The sequence below is a fragment of the Artemia sp. Qi Xiang Cuo genome, unplaced genomic scaffold, assembly GCF_049724085.1.
Source record: "Artemia sp. Qi Xiang Cuo unplaced genomic scaffold, ASM4972408v1 HiC_scaffold_3018, whole genome shotgun sequence".
Lineage (NCBI taxonomy): Eukaryota > Metazoa > Arthropoda > Branchiopoda > Anostraca > Artemiidae > Artemia > Artemia sp. Qi Xiang Cuo.
This window is the reverse complement of record NW_028300413.1, coordinates 514243-528972: the sequence shown is the minus strand read 5'-3', so window position 1 is coordinate 528972 and position 14730 is coordinate 514243. Positions and strand designations below refer to the sequence as shown.

The window sequence follows — 14730 nt, the reverse complement described above, 5'->3', positions numbered from 1 at the left end:
CCAGCTAGCTGAGAAGAAAAATCAAGCGGAAAGAAAAAAATATCCCGTTTGTGGAGAATAACGTGGTAAAAGTCAATTTTCTTGGTTTTCAAGCCAATATATTTTCTTTGTTATACAAGCCAAAGGGCGGTAAGTTTCCTTAATAGGGGTTTTGGACAAGGTGGTTCTAATGGTATACTTTTTGTTTTGATCTGACTCTTTTTTTAGGAGTTGGGGGGTTTTATATTTCTTGACATTGGAGGTGATCGTCTCTTACTAGGTTGCTAGCTACCGCTGCAACCCGGATTAAAGGTAGAACTCTTTCTAATTGATTACAAACAGGAAAAAGCCTACGGCTTTTTCTTCTTTGAAATAATAAGAGACTAGCCTTAAACAATCAAATAGCTAACTAAATCAAATGTATGTATTGGGTTTTTATTCCAATGACCGTCTTTTAGTGGGAAATTTTAATATATTGACCTTAAATATAATAACTGTACTAGCATATAATATAGTTAAGTGGCCTATAAAATTTAGTATAGGCAAGAGGTCGTTCTTTATTATAATCAGCCTGCATTTTTGCCATCTTCTTGTATTTCTGAATGTAATTTTTCCCTTTGTCCTTATGCGTTCTTCGGTACAACCTCGCAGAGAATTTAATTTTTTCATTATAGCTTTTTTCACCCCAGTATCTACCCATTATTCTGGTAGCAACTTTTTTCTTATGTTTGTTTCGATAATCTATATCGTTATCATACTGTTCCTTGCTCTTTTGTTTGGGTGTCTCAATTTTCGCATGTCTATAAACTAAATCATTATAATAACGCTGTTTGTCACTATCAATTTTCGCATCTCGATACGCCTGGTCGGTTGAATACCTTTGCTTTTCTCTTTTCAAGATGGTATCTATGTTTTTTTGGTAGTACTCTTTTTTTAACTTACGTGTAGCTTTCTTGATTGAAACCATTATGTAATCATTAGTTGAATTTTTATGTCCCGTATCAAGTATCAAGAACCTAACAAAAAATTAAACTAATTTTTAAATTTTCAGGTATTTTTCTAGTCTAAATTAAAAGATGAAAACTATTGTTCAGACACCATAAATATTTTTGCAGTTTATAACTTTAGCGATTCTGAACTAAAAACGAAAATAAAATAAAAATTAATTTTTTCAATTTTTACGTCACGTCGCTCATTAAGTCATGTACGGTTATTAGTACACAATAGATTTTAGATATTATGTCATGTTACTTATTACGTCATATATGTATATTAGTAGATAATCGGTAAAATATTCGTTCTTTATTATAACTTAACATTGGACGTGATCGTCTCTTACTAGGTTGCTAGCTACCGCTGCAACCCGGATACACCTTGAACCACCATATATCAGTTAGTATGGGAGAGAGATCGTTCTTTACTGTAACTTTGTAGTTTAATTACTATAGGCTATAGTTCGTTCTTTAATATAATTTTTCTATTCACGTCATAGCTCTAATATAAAACTATGACGACATTCATTATTTATCTAGTAGGGTTTCAGACAAGGTAGTTCTATTGATGTACTTTTGTTTTGATCTTACTCTATTTTTAGGAGTTTTGTTATATTTCTTAGCATTGGACTGATCGTCTCTTACTAGGTTGCTAGCTACTGCTGCAACCCAAATTCACATATATATATTTATTTATGAAAGGCAGCCTGGCCGAGTGGTCCAAGGCACTGGTATTAGCCACCAGTCTCTTTGGAGGCGTGGGTTCAAATCTTACCGCTGGTATACGATTATGTTTGAAAGACTGCAGTATGAAAAGACATCAAAAATCCAGTTTTTGGTGGAAAAATTTATTCTCTTTTAGTAAAAATTTATTTTAGTTACTATAGATTTTTAGCCCAATAATTTCCTTTAAAATGAGCTATTGAACAACCCTCTACGATGTTCCAGTGCCAAGCTATCTGTGGAAAAGAAAAAAAGAAAAAAATATCCCGTTTGGGGAGAATAACGTGGTTAAAGTCAATTTTCTTGATTTTCAAGCCAATATATTTCCCTTGCTGTTCAAGCCAAGGGACAGAAAGTTTCCTATACAGGGGTTTCGGACAAGGCGGTTCTAATGGTGTACTTTTTGTTTTGATCTGACTCCTTTGTTAGGAACTATGGGTTTTTATATTTCTTAACATTGGACGTGATCGTCTCTTACTAGGTTGCTAGCTACCGCTGCAACCCGGATCTCTTACTAGGTTGCTAGCTACCGCTGCAACCCAGATTCCAGTTCCAAGCCATCTGTTGAATTACTAACCTATACTATAATTAAGTGGCGTATAAAATTAAGTATAGGCAAGAGGTCTTTCTTTATTATATCTTTACTGTAATCCTTTTTTAGGAACAATGGGTTTTTATATTCCTTAACATTGGACGTGATCGTCTCTTACTAGGTTGCTAGCTACCGCTGTAACCCAGATCTTTACTATAATTACTATAGGTTATAGCTCGTTGTTTAATGCAATACTTGTCGAAAGAACGTGCATAAATATTGCATTCACTTATTACGTCACATATGGTTATCTTTTAATGTATTATTACAAACAGGAATAGCCTACGGCTTTTTCTTCTTTGGAATAGTAAGAGACAAATCTAAAAGAATCAGGCAGCTAAGTCCAATATAAGCAATGGTTTGTTCTTCTAATGATCATCTTTTAATTTGGCGTTTCTTACGTGGTTGCTAGCTACCACTGCAACCCGGACTATGTAATTAATAGGTTGCTAGCTACCGCTGCGACCTAGATATTCTTATTTCTGCTACTATGGGATAAGGTTTGTTCTTTACTGTAATTTACTGTAATTTCCTTTAAAATGAGCTATTGAACAACTATCTACGATGTTCCAGTGCCAAGCTATCTCTGGATACAAAGAAAAGAGAAAAAAATATCCCGTTTAGGCAGAATGTTGTAGTAGCTGCCAATTTTCTTGATTTTTTAGTACTGATTTTTTAACTTGCATGTAGCTTGCTTTGATCTAACCATTATGTATTCATGAATGAGACCATTTACAGTTTTGACGTTTCTTATATAGTAATTATGACGTCACTGCATCAAAAATACAGTTTTTGGTGGAAAAAATTATTCTCTTTTAGAAATAATTTATTTCAGTTACTATAGATTTTTAACCCAATTAATTTCCTTTAAAATGAGCTATTGAACAACCCTCTACGATGTTCCAGTGCCAAGCTATCTCTGGATACAAAGAATTTGGCGTTTTGATTTGGCGTTTCTTACGTGGTTGCTAGCTACCACTGCAACCCGGACTATGTAATTAATAGGTTGCTAGCTACCGCTGCAACCTAGATATTCTTATTTCTGCTACTATGGGGTAAGGTTTGTTCTTTACTGTAATTTACTGTAATTTCCTTTAAAATGAGCTATTGAACAACTATCTACGATGTTCCAGTGCCAAGCTATCTCTGGAAACAAAGAAAAGAGAAAAAAATATCCCGTTTAGCCAGAATGTTGTAGTAGCTGCCACTTTTCTTGATTTTTTAGTACTGATTTTTTAACTTGCGTGTAGCTTGCTTTGATCTAACCATTATGTATTCATGAATGAGACCATTTACAGTTTTGACGTTTCTTATATAGTAATTATGACGTCACTGCATCAAAAATACAGTTTTTGGTGGAAAAATTTATTCTATTTTAGAAATAATTTATTTCAGTTACTATAGATTTTTAACCCAATTAATTTCCTTTAAAATGAGCTATTGAACAACCCTCTACGATGTTCCAGTGCCAAGCTATCTCTGGATACAAAGAAAAGAGAAAAAAAAGAAAAAATATCCCGTTTGGGGAGAATACCGTGGTTAAAGTCAATTTTCTTGATTTTCAAGCCAATATATTTCCCTTGCTGTTCAAGACATTGGACAGAAAGTTTCCTATAAAGGGGTTTCGGACAAGGCGGTTCTAATGGTGTACTTTTTGTTTTGATCTGACTCCTTTTTTAGGAACTATGGGTTTTTATGTTTCTTAACATTGGACGTGATCTTCTCTTACTAGGTTGCTAGCTACCGCTACAACCCGAATTTTGTTAAAACCCCTAAGAGAATTACTGCATTTTACATACCTATATCTACATGATTTTTATAACGTTACAAATAACATTTTCTACTGCAGTGCTACAGAAAAAGTTCTTTGTCGTAAAATATTTATTCTGGTAATTTTGTCTTTTTTATACTATTGTCTTGTGGAAATATAAGCGTGTATAAACATTGAATTCACTTATTACGTCATATATTGTTCTAACCTTCACGATTAAAACGTCATTCATCAAGCTTGTACTGGAAAATGCAGTTTTTTTATCCAAATTGATTCATTTTAAAAATTATTTTAATTTTAATTACAAAAGGCATTAGGTTGCTAGCTACTGCTGCAACACGGATTACTATGGGGCGTGATCGTCTCTTACTAGGTTGCTAGTACCTTTGCAACCCGGATGATATTATAATAACACAAGCTACTGCAGTGTCATGGAAAATTGTAGTTTTTCATAAAAAATTAATTATATTTTAAAAATTATTATTAAAAAATATTTTTAACCCCACCCCTTTCCTTTAAAATGAGCCATTAAACAACTCTCTACAATGTTCCAATGCCCCGCTATCTGAGAAAAAGAAAAAAAATAATGCCGTATATGCAGAATATCGTGGTTAGAGTCACTTTTTTTCATTTTCAAGTCAATATATTTCCCTTGTTGTTCAAGCTAAGGGACGGGAAGTTTTCTACATAGTGGTTTCAGACAAGGCGGTTGTATTACTATAATTTTTGTTTTGATCTGACTCGATTTTTAGGAGTTACGGGTAATTATATTTTCTTAATATTGGACTTGATCGTCTCTTAATAGATTGCTAGCTACGGCTGCAACCCGGATTTACTTAATAATGGCTATAGTTCGTTCTTTAATGTAATGCTAGCTACCGCTGCAACCCGGATATAAATTTAAAATAAATCTTTAACACAAACTTCATCAATCAAGTATTTGACATATTCTATATGGTCTAGAGGTTAGGATAGCTGGCTCTCACCCAGTTGGCCTGAGTTTGATTACCGTTATGGGAATCTTTACCTACGATGGTTTCTTAAGGGAAATTCATCATCAATATTATTATTCCTTATAATACTTGAGTTATTGTGGACTAAAGATCGTTTTTTAATGTAAACATAATCCCTAGTTATGTTTCAGTTAACATTGACTAGGTGTCATTCTTTATTGTAAATACCGCTGCAACCCGGAACAAACCTCTAATCATGAGCCAGAGTTTCATCCATTATGCTGTATTAAGGTATCCATTGAATTGATTTTTCTACAAAACTGTGTATATACAGATAAATAGATTTATAGTAAAGAATGAACTATAGCCTGTAGTAATTGAGCAACACAAAGGATCGATTCAATTCATCATTATTGTAATCTTTTAATGTATTATTAAAAACAAGAAAAAGCCTACGGCTTTTTCTTCATTGGAATAGTAAGAGACGAACCTCAAAGAATCAGGCAGCTAACTAAGTCCAATTTAAGCAATGGTTTGATCTTCTAATGATCATCTTTTAATTGTACGTTTTTTACTAGGTTGCTAGCTAACATTGCAACCCAGATTATGTAATTAATAGGTTGCAAGCTACCGCTGCAACCTATATATTCTTATTTCTGCTATAATTGGCTAAGGTTCGTTCTTTACTGCAAAACTAGCAAAACAGTTTTTAAGTCTGATGAAGATTTAACTGATGTGTCAAAAGTAAGGTTGCAATTCGACGATTTTGTTTTGGTCTTATTGTAATTGGAATGGTGAAATAATAATATGCATATGGTTCTTAAATCATACTTCTTTATGGTCCCATTTGGTCTAGTGGCTAGGATAGTTAACTTTCACTTAGGAGGACCGGGTTCGATTCCCGGTGTGGGAAAATTTTTAACGGTATAATCTTCGAACATTCGGACCTTTTATAATATATAATGATGTATAATATAAATACTGTAATCTTCACTATAGTGAAGTTGCCTATACAAGTTAGTATAGGGAAGAGTTCGATCTTTATTACATTTAACCCAATTAATTTCATTTAAAATGAGCCATTGAACAACCATCTACGATGTTCCAGTGCCAAGCTATCTCTGAAAACAAAGAAAAAAAGAAAAAAAAATATCCCGTTTAGGCAGAATGTTGCAGTAGCTGCCACTTTTCTTGATTTTCAAGGAAAATTCATCATCTATATAATGATTTCTTATAATGCTTCAAATACTATGGACGAGAGTTCGTTCTTTAATGTAATTTTATATTTCTTAACATTGGACGTGATCGTCTCTTACTAGGTTGCTAGCTATCGCTGCAACCTGGATTATTCTTTACTAGGTTTCAGCCATCTCTACAGCCATGATACTGATGGAAATTACAGAGTCCCTATTTATGTTTTAGTTAAAATGGGCTAGGTGTCGTTCTTTATTGTACACCAGTCTCTTCGGAGGCGTGGGTTCAAATCTTACCGCTGGTATACGATTATGTTTGAAAGACTGCAGTGTGAAAAGACATCAAAATGCAGTTTTTGGTGGAAAAATTTATTCTCTTTAGAAATAATTTATTTTAGTTACTATAGATTTTTAACCCAATTAATTTCCTTTAAAATGAGCCATTGGACAACTCTCTACGATGTTCCAGTGCCAAGCTATCTGTGGAAAAGAAAAAAGAAGAAAAAATATCCCGTTTAGGCAGAATGTTGTAGTAGCTGCCACTTTTCTTGATTTTCAAGCCAATATATTTCCCTTGCTGTTCAAGCCAAGGGACTGAAAGTTTTCTATACAGGCGTTTCGGACAAGGCGGTTCTAATGGTGTACTTTTGAATTTGATCTGACTCCTTTTTTAGGAACTATGGGCTTTTATATTTCTTAACATTGGACGTGATCGTCTCTTACTAGGTTGTTAGCTACCGCTGCAACCCGGATTTAAAATGATCCATTGAACAACTCTTTACGATGTTCCAGTGCTAAGCTATCTATGGAATATAAAGTTTAAAATACAACCTTACCACGAACTGTTTGATTGCTTCAAAAATCAAATGTCTTTGAAAAGACAGCAGTATGGAAAGACATCAAAAATACAGTTTTATTGGAAAAATTTATCCTTTTTTAAAATAATTTAGTTACAAAAGGTTTTTAACCCAATTAATTTCCTTTAAAATGAGCCATTGAACAACTTTCTACGATGTTCCAGTGCAAAACTATCTCTGGATAACAAGAAAGAAAAAATATCCCGTTTAGGCAGAATGTTGTAGTAGCTACCACTTTTCTTGATTTTCAAGCCAATATATTTCCCTTGCTGTTCATGCCAAATGACAAAAAGTTTTCTATTCAGGGGTTTTGGACAAGGCGGTTCTAATGGTGTACTTTTTGTTTTGATCTGACTCCTGTTTTAGGAACTATGGGGTTTTACATTTCTAAACATTGGACGTAATCGTCTCTTACTAGGTTGCTAGCTACCGCTGCAACCCGGATCTTTTTAGGAGTTATGGGTTTTTATATCTCTTAACATTGAACGTGATCGTCTCTTACTAGGTTGCTAGCTACTGCTGCAACCCGGATTATTGTAATCGTCCTTTGATATAAAATATAGGCTAGAGTTCGTTCTTTATTGTACCTTACTCTATTACAAAAAGGAAAAAGCCTATAATTTTTTCTTAATTGGAATAGTAAGAGAAGACCTGGCTATAACCTACGCTTATGAAATCATTGATCTATCTTTAGTATTAATTATAATCTTATTTTAGTTACTATGGGCTGGAGGTTCGTTCTTTACTGTAATCATTGTGATAACACATCTTGTTGTTTTGTTTTGCTCTCTCAATTATTACTTCTCGGTACGCCTGGTCGGTTGAATACCTTTGCTTTTTTCTTTTCGAGATACTATCTCTGTTGTTTGTGTAGTAATGTTTTTTTAACTTGCGTATAGCTTGCTTTGATCTAACCATTATCTAATTATGAATGAGAACATTTACAAATCTGACGCTTCTTATATAGTAATCTTGCAATTGGAAGCTATGAAAAGAAACTGTTTGTCAAGACGAAACTTAGTATGTCTGCTAAGAAGCCTTGATTTAAAATATTCTGCATTCCTAATCCGAAATGGTCTTGCCTTGTCACGCAAGCCATATATGCCTTTCGGGAAAAGATTTGGAAACACTTTTAGATCAAGTTATTTCTGAAATTTTTTAACCCAATTAATTTTCTTTAAAATGAGCTATTGATCAACCCTCTGCGATGTTCCAGTGCCAAGCTATCTTTGGATACAAAACAAGAAAAAAAGGAAAAAAATATCCCGTTTAGGCAGAATGTTGTAGTAGCTGCCACTTTTCTTGATTTTCAAGCCAATATATTTCCCTTGCTGTTCAAGCCAAGGGACAGAAATTTTACTATACAGGGGTTTCGGACAAGGCGGTTCTAATGGTGTACTTTTTGTTTTGATCTGACTCTTTTTTTTAAGAACAATGGGTTTTTATATTTCTTAACATTGGACGTGATCGTCTCTTACTAGGTTGCTAGCTACCGCTGCAACCCGGATGTAATTTTGTTTTGATCTTTTTTAGGAGTTATGGGTTTTTATATTTCTTAACATTGGACGTGATCGTCTCTTACTAGGTTGCTAGCTACCGCTGCGATACGGATTATCAAGCTACCGCTGCAACACGGATTACAAACAGGAAAAAGCCTACGGCTTTTTCTTCTTTGGAATAGTAAAAGACGATCCTCAAAGAATCAGACAGCTAACTAAGTTTATAATTTGTTCCTTATCATAATTAGCATTGGACTGATCGTCTCTTACTGGCTTTCTAGCTACCGCTGTAACCCGGATACCGCTGCAATATGGATATCTTGCAGCTACCCCTGAAACCACCACATATCAGTTACTATGGGTGAGAGATCGCTCTTTACTTTTTAGTTACTATACGCTGGAAGTTCGTTCTTTACTGTAAACTTTTGCTTTGATCTGACTCTATGTTTAGTGGTTTTGGGTTTTTATATTTCTTAGCATTGGACTGATCGTCTTTTACTAGGTTGCTAGCTACTTCTTTAACCCAAATTATGAGAGGCAGCCTGGACGAGTGGTCCAAGGCACTGATGTTAGCCACCAGTCTCTTCGGAAGCGTGGGTTCAAATCTTACCGCTGGTTTACGATTATGTTTGAAAGACTGCAGTGTGAAAAGACATCAAAAATGCAGTTTTTGGTGGAAAAATTTATTCTCTTTTAGAAATAATTTATTTTAGTTACTATAGATTTCTAACCCAATTTATTTCCTTTAAAATGAGCCATTGAACAACAATCTACGATGTTCCAAAGCCAAGCTATCTGTGGAAAAGAAAGAAAATAAAAAAAAATATCCTGTTTAGGCAGAATGTTGTAGTAGCTGCCACTTTTCTTGGTTTTCAAGCCAATATATTTCCCTTGCTGTTCAAGCCAAGGGACAGAAAGTTTACTATACAGGGGTTTCGGACAAGGCGGTTCTGATGGTGTACTTTTTGTTTTGATCTGACTCCTTTTTAGGAACTATGGGTTTTTATATTTCTTAACATTGGACCTGATCGTCTCTTACTAGGTTGCTAGCTACCGCTGCAACCCGGATAATGGTGTACTTTTTATTTCGATCTGACTCCTTTTTTAGGAGCTACGGGTTTTTATATTTCTTAACATTGGAAGTGATCGTCTCATACTAGATTGCTAGCTACCCCTGCAACCCGGATTATTCCAATGATCGTTTATTAATGTAAAATTTGAATATATTTAAAAAATGTAACTGTACTAGCCTACACTCTAAAGTTAAGTTGCCTATAAAATTTAGTATAGGCAAGATGTCGTTCTTTATTATAACTTCTTTGAAATAGTAAGAGACGAACCTCATGTAACTACCCCTGGAACCACCATTTATTAGTTACTATGGATGAGAGATCGTTCTTTACTGTAAATTATCTAGTAGGGTTTCAGACAAGGTATTTCTAATGATGTATTTTTGTTTTGATCTGACTCTATTTTTAGGAGTTTTGGGTTTTTATATTTCTTAGCATTGGACTGATCGTCTCTTACTAGGTTGCTAGCTACTGCTGCAACCCAAATTCACATATATATTTATTTATGAGAGGCAGCCTGGCCGAGTGGTCCAAGGCACTGGTGTTAGCCACCAGTCTCTTCAGAGGCGTGGGTTCAATTCCTTACCGCTGGTATACGATTATATTTGAAAGACTGCAGTGTGAAAAGACATCAAAATGCAGTTTTTGGTGGAAAAATTTATTCTCTTTTAGAAATAATTTATTTTAGTTACTATAGATTTTTAACCCAATTAATTTCCTTTAAAATGAGCCATTGAACAATCCTCTACGATGTTCCAGTGCCAAGCTATCTCTGGATACAAAAGAAAAAAAAAAGAAAAAAGAAAAAAATATCCCGTTTAGGCAGAATGTTGTAGTAGCTGCCACTTTTCTTGATTTTCAAGCCAATATATTTCCCTTGCTGTTCAAGCCAAGGGACAGAAATTTTACTATGCAGGGGTTTCGGACAAGGCGGTTTTAATGGTGTACTTTTTGTTTTGATCAGACTCTTTTTTTAAGAACTATGGGTTTTTATATTTCTTAACATTGGACGTGATCGTCTCTTTCTAGGTTGCTAGCTACCACTGCAACCCGGATTTTATACCCGTATTCAAGGTTAAACATAAGTCAACCACGCCTAACAAATTAAATTACAAAAAGAATTTCACAATTTCATACAAAGCAATCATCACGCACTTTGAACACAGACCAACACGAATTTTCACGGTGGTTGAATTCCGGTCATTACACTGTCTGCTTGTATTGGTGGGAGCACTGTCCGCTTCCTTATATTATAGATATATGGTGGGACTGTCCACTTGTAATCGTTATAGCTATATGGGGGGACTGCCCGCTTCCTTATATTATATATGTACCACTATACAAGTTTGTATAGGCAAGAGTTCGTTCTTTATTGTAACAAGCCCAGCTAGCTGAAAAGAAAAAAAAGTCTTGATGCAACCTATTGTAAAATACTTGATAACTTCAATTCAATTCAGTGATGGTCTCTTACTAGGCTGCTAGCTACCGCTGCAACCCGAAAATGGAAATGAAATAATCCCTATTTCTTTTTCAGTTAACATGGGCTAGGTGTCGTTCCTTATTGTAAAAACAGGAAAAAGCCTACGGCTTTTTCTTCTTTGAAATAGTAAGAGACGAACCTCAAGCAATCAAGCAGCTAACTAAGTCCAATTTATGCAGTGGTATGTTATTCCAATATTTATGAGAGGCAGCCTGGCCGAGTGGTCCAAGGCACTGGTGTTAGCCACCAGTCTCTTCGGAGGCGTGGGTTCAAATCTTACCGCTGGTATAAGATTATGTTTGAAAGACTGGAGTGTGAAAAGACATCGAAAATGCAGTTTTTAACCACTCCTCACGCCCATACACGCTCTTTATTGTAACATACTCCAACATCAAGCAATACTTTTCAAAAGGCTTTATTATATTTTTTCAGAACAAGTTCTTTACGTAATGTCCTTCCTAAATCAATTTTGCACTATGTAACACTGTAACACTTCAAAAATTTGTTGAATATTGTGATTGGCCGATAAAACCTTTGGGCTGACGTTCAATTTGATGTGTGAGCCTAAAAAGTCTTTTGCTAGGCGTTCAACTTCCCTCGGCCAAGTGGCTGACCACATCAGAATTTGACTTTCACCGCCAGTTTGTCGAAAAATTGTCTTGATTTGTGGTTCAAAGCCCATATCAAGCATCCTCTCCGCTTCGTCCAGGACTATGTAAGTACATCACCTAAGGTTTATTTTTCCTGTTTCTAAAAATTCAATTATTCTCCCAGGAGTAGCAATACAAAGCTCAGATCCTTGTTCCAAATTTCTTATTTGCTGCAACTTTGGAGACCCACCGAAGACACATGTGCTTCTTATGCGAGACGACGCTCCATAATTGTCTGCCACAACTTTGATCTATTGTGCTAAATCTCTACTTGGAGCCAAAATCAAAGCTATGGGTCCATCTCCTTTTTAAGATTAGCCTGGGTTTTAATGTGGACGATCGATGGCAGTATATAGGCCAGCGTTTTACATGATCCAGTTGATGCAACGCCTACCATATTTCTACCAGATAAGGCAATTGGCCAACCTTGTGCTTGGATTGGAGTGGGACTATGTAATTCTTGTGATGTCAGCTGAGATTTTAAATTGTCAGGAAAACCAGATTCTTTGATTGACATGATTGGATGAGGGACGTCTACTCCTTCAACTAGAATTTCTTTAGAATCACGATAGCTGTCTACTTATTTTTTGGATCTTTTTACGACAGTAGGATGGGGATTATAGAAATTCTTTTGTATTGGCTGTCGTTGGTAAGTGGCATCACGTCCTTGGTTTGAAAAATTACCACCTGAATTTTTAGACCCTTCGAACTTCAAGTTGTGACTAGTATTCTGTTCTCGTGTAGACTTGTAAAAAGTTCTATTGGAGTTTCGAGATCCTTCAAACCTGTTGTTGTGAGTAATATGATGGCGAGGTAAGCATTCTGTCGTGCCACCTGCTTATCTTCGATTTAAATAACTTGAGTGCATGTTTCTATAACTATTTTGGATCTTAATAAAGACCAGTGGTGGGGAATTTTAATACATTGTCTTTAAATATAGCTGTACAGGCACATACTGTAGTTAAGTGGCATATACAAGTTAGAATAGGCAACAGTTTGTTCCTTATAATAATGACTAATAATAGCTCTGCATAGTCCCCGTTTATGATTAACTAGACTGATCATTTGTATAACATACCGTAGACAAGCAACTCTCAAAAGGCATTTGCTTCAAGTCATCTTGTCAATAGAGTACGTCAGTTAATTTTGTCGTTCTTTACTATAAACTGCATTAGATCCTCTTGACTGGCATCGATCTTTTATGTATTGTTCTGTACTAGGTTTCAGCCATCTCTACAGCCATGATACTGATGGAAATTACATCATCCCTATTTATATTTCAGTTAACATGGGCTAGGTGTCGTTCTTTATTGTAAAAGTTTCCTCAACAGATGTTTATTGGTAATGATGATGACACACAGGAAAAAGCCTGCGGCTTTTTCTTCTTTGAAATAGTAAGAGACGAACCTCAAACAATCAAGTAGCTAATTAAGTCCAATGTATGCTTTAATTTGCTATTCCAATGATCGTCTTTTAGTGTCAAATAGCTAACTAAGTCCAATGTATGCAATGGTTTGTTATTCCAATGATCGTCTTTTAATGTAAAAAAACTGATTACAAACAGGAAAAAGCCTACGGCTTTTTCTTCTTTGAAACAGTAAGAGACGAACCTCAAACAATCAAGTAGCTAACTAATTCCAATGTGTACAATTGTTCGTTATTCCAATAATCGTCTTTTAATGTAATAATTAAGTGGCTTATAAAATTTAGCATAGGGAAGAAGTCGTTCCTTATTATAATACCATGAACTGTTTTATTGCTTCAAAATTCAAATATCTTTGAAAAGACTGCAGTACGAAAATACATCAAAAATGCAATTTTTTTGACAAAATTGATTCTACTTTAAAAAGTATTTTATTTTTAATTACAAAAGTGACTAGATGTTGCAATTGCCTTTAAAATGAGCTATTATAAAACTCTCTATGATTTTCCAGTGCCCAGCTAGCTGAGCAGGAAAAAAAGCGGAAAGAAAAAAATATCCCGTTTGTGAAGAATAACGTGGTAAAAGTCTATTTTCTTGATTTTCAAGCCAATATATTTTCTCTGTTATTCAAGCCAAAGGGCGGTAAGTTTCCTTTATAGAGGATTCGGACAAGGTGGTTCTAATGGTGTACTTTTTGTTTTGATCTGACTCTTTTTTTAGGAGTTGGGGGGTTTTATATTTCTTAACATTGGAGGTGATCGTCTCTTACTAGGTTGCTAGCTACCGCTGCAACCCGGATATACTAACCTATACTATAATTAAGTGGTGTATAAAATTTAGTATAGGTAAAAGGTCGTTCTTTATTATAATATCTTTGAAAAGACTGCAGTATGAAAATACATCAAAAATGCAATTTTTTTGACAAAATTGATTCTACTTTAAAAAGTATTTTATTTTTAATTACAAAAGTGACTAGATGTTGCAATTGCCTTTAACATGAGCTATTATACAACTCTCTACGATTTTCCAGTGCCCAGCTAGCTGAGCATGAAAAAAAAGTGGAAAGAAAAAAATATCCCGTTTGTGGAGAATAACGTGGTAAAAGTCTATTTTCTTGATTTTCAAGCCAATATATTTTCTTTGTTATTCAAGCCAAAGGGCGGTAAGTTTTCTTTATAGAGGATTCGGACAAGGCGGTTCTAATGGTGTACTTTTTGTTTTGATCTGACTCTTTTTTTAGGAGTTGGGGGGCATTATATTTCTTAACATTGGAGGTGATCGTCTCTTACTAGGTTGCTAGCTACCGCTGCAACCCGGATCTTCAAATGATCGTCCTTTAATGTAATTTCATGCTATATTATTACAAACAGGAAAAAACCTATGGCTTTTTCTTCTTTGAAATAGTAAGAGACGAGCCTCAAGCAATCAATTAGCTAACTAAGTCCAATGTATGCAGTGGTATGTTATTCCAATGATCGTCTTTTAATGTGAACAGCCATGATACTGATGGGAATTACATAATCCCTATTTATGTTTCACTTAACATGG

The 14730-nt window shown here is 34.8% G+C and overlaps 1 pseudogene; it reads right to left on the bottom strand.

The window, feature by feature from the left end:
* Positions 1-11572: 11572 nt before the first annotated feature.
* On the bottom strand, positions 11573-12627 carry LOC148938713 (putative ATP-dependent RNA helicase DDX5 pseudogene; annotated as a pseudogene).
* Positions 12628-14730: the final 2103 nt, after the last annotated feature.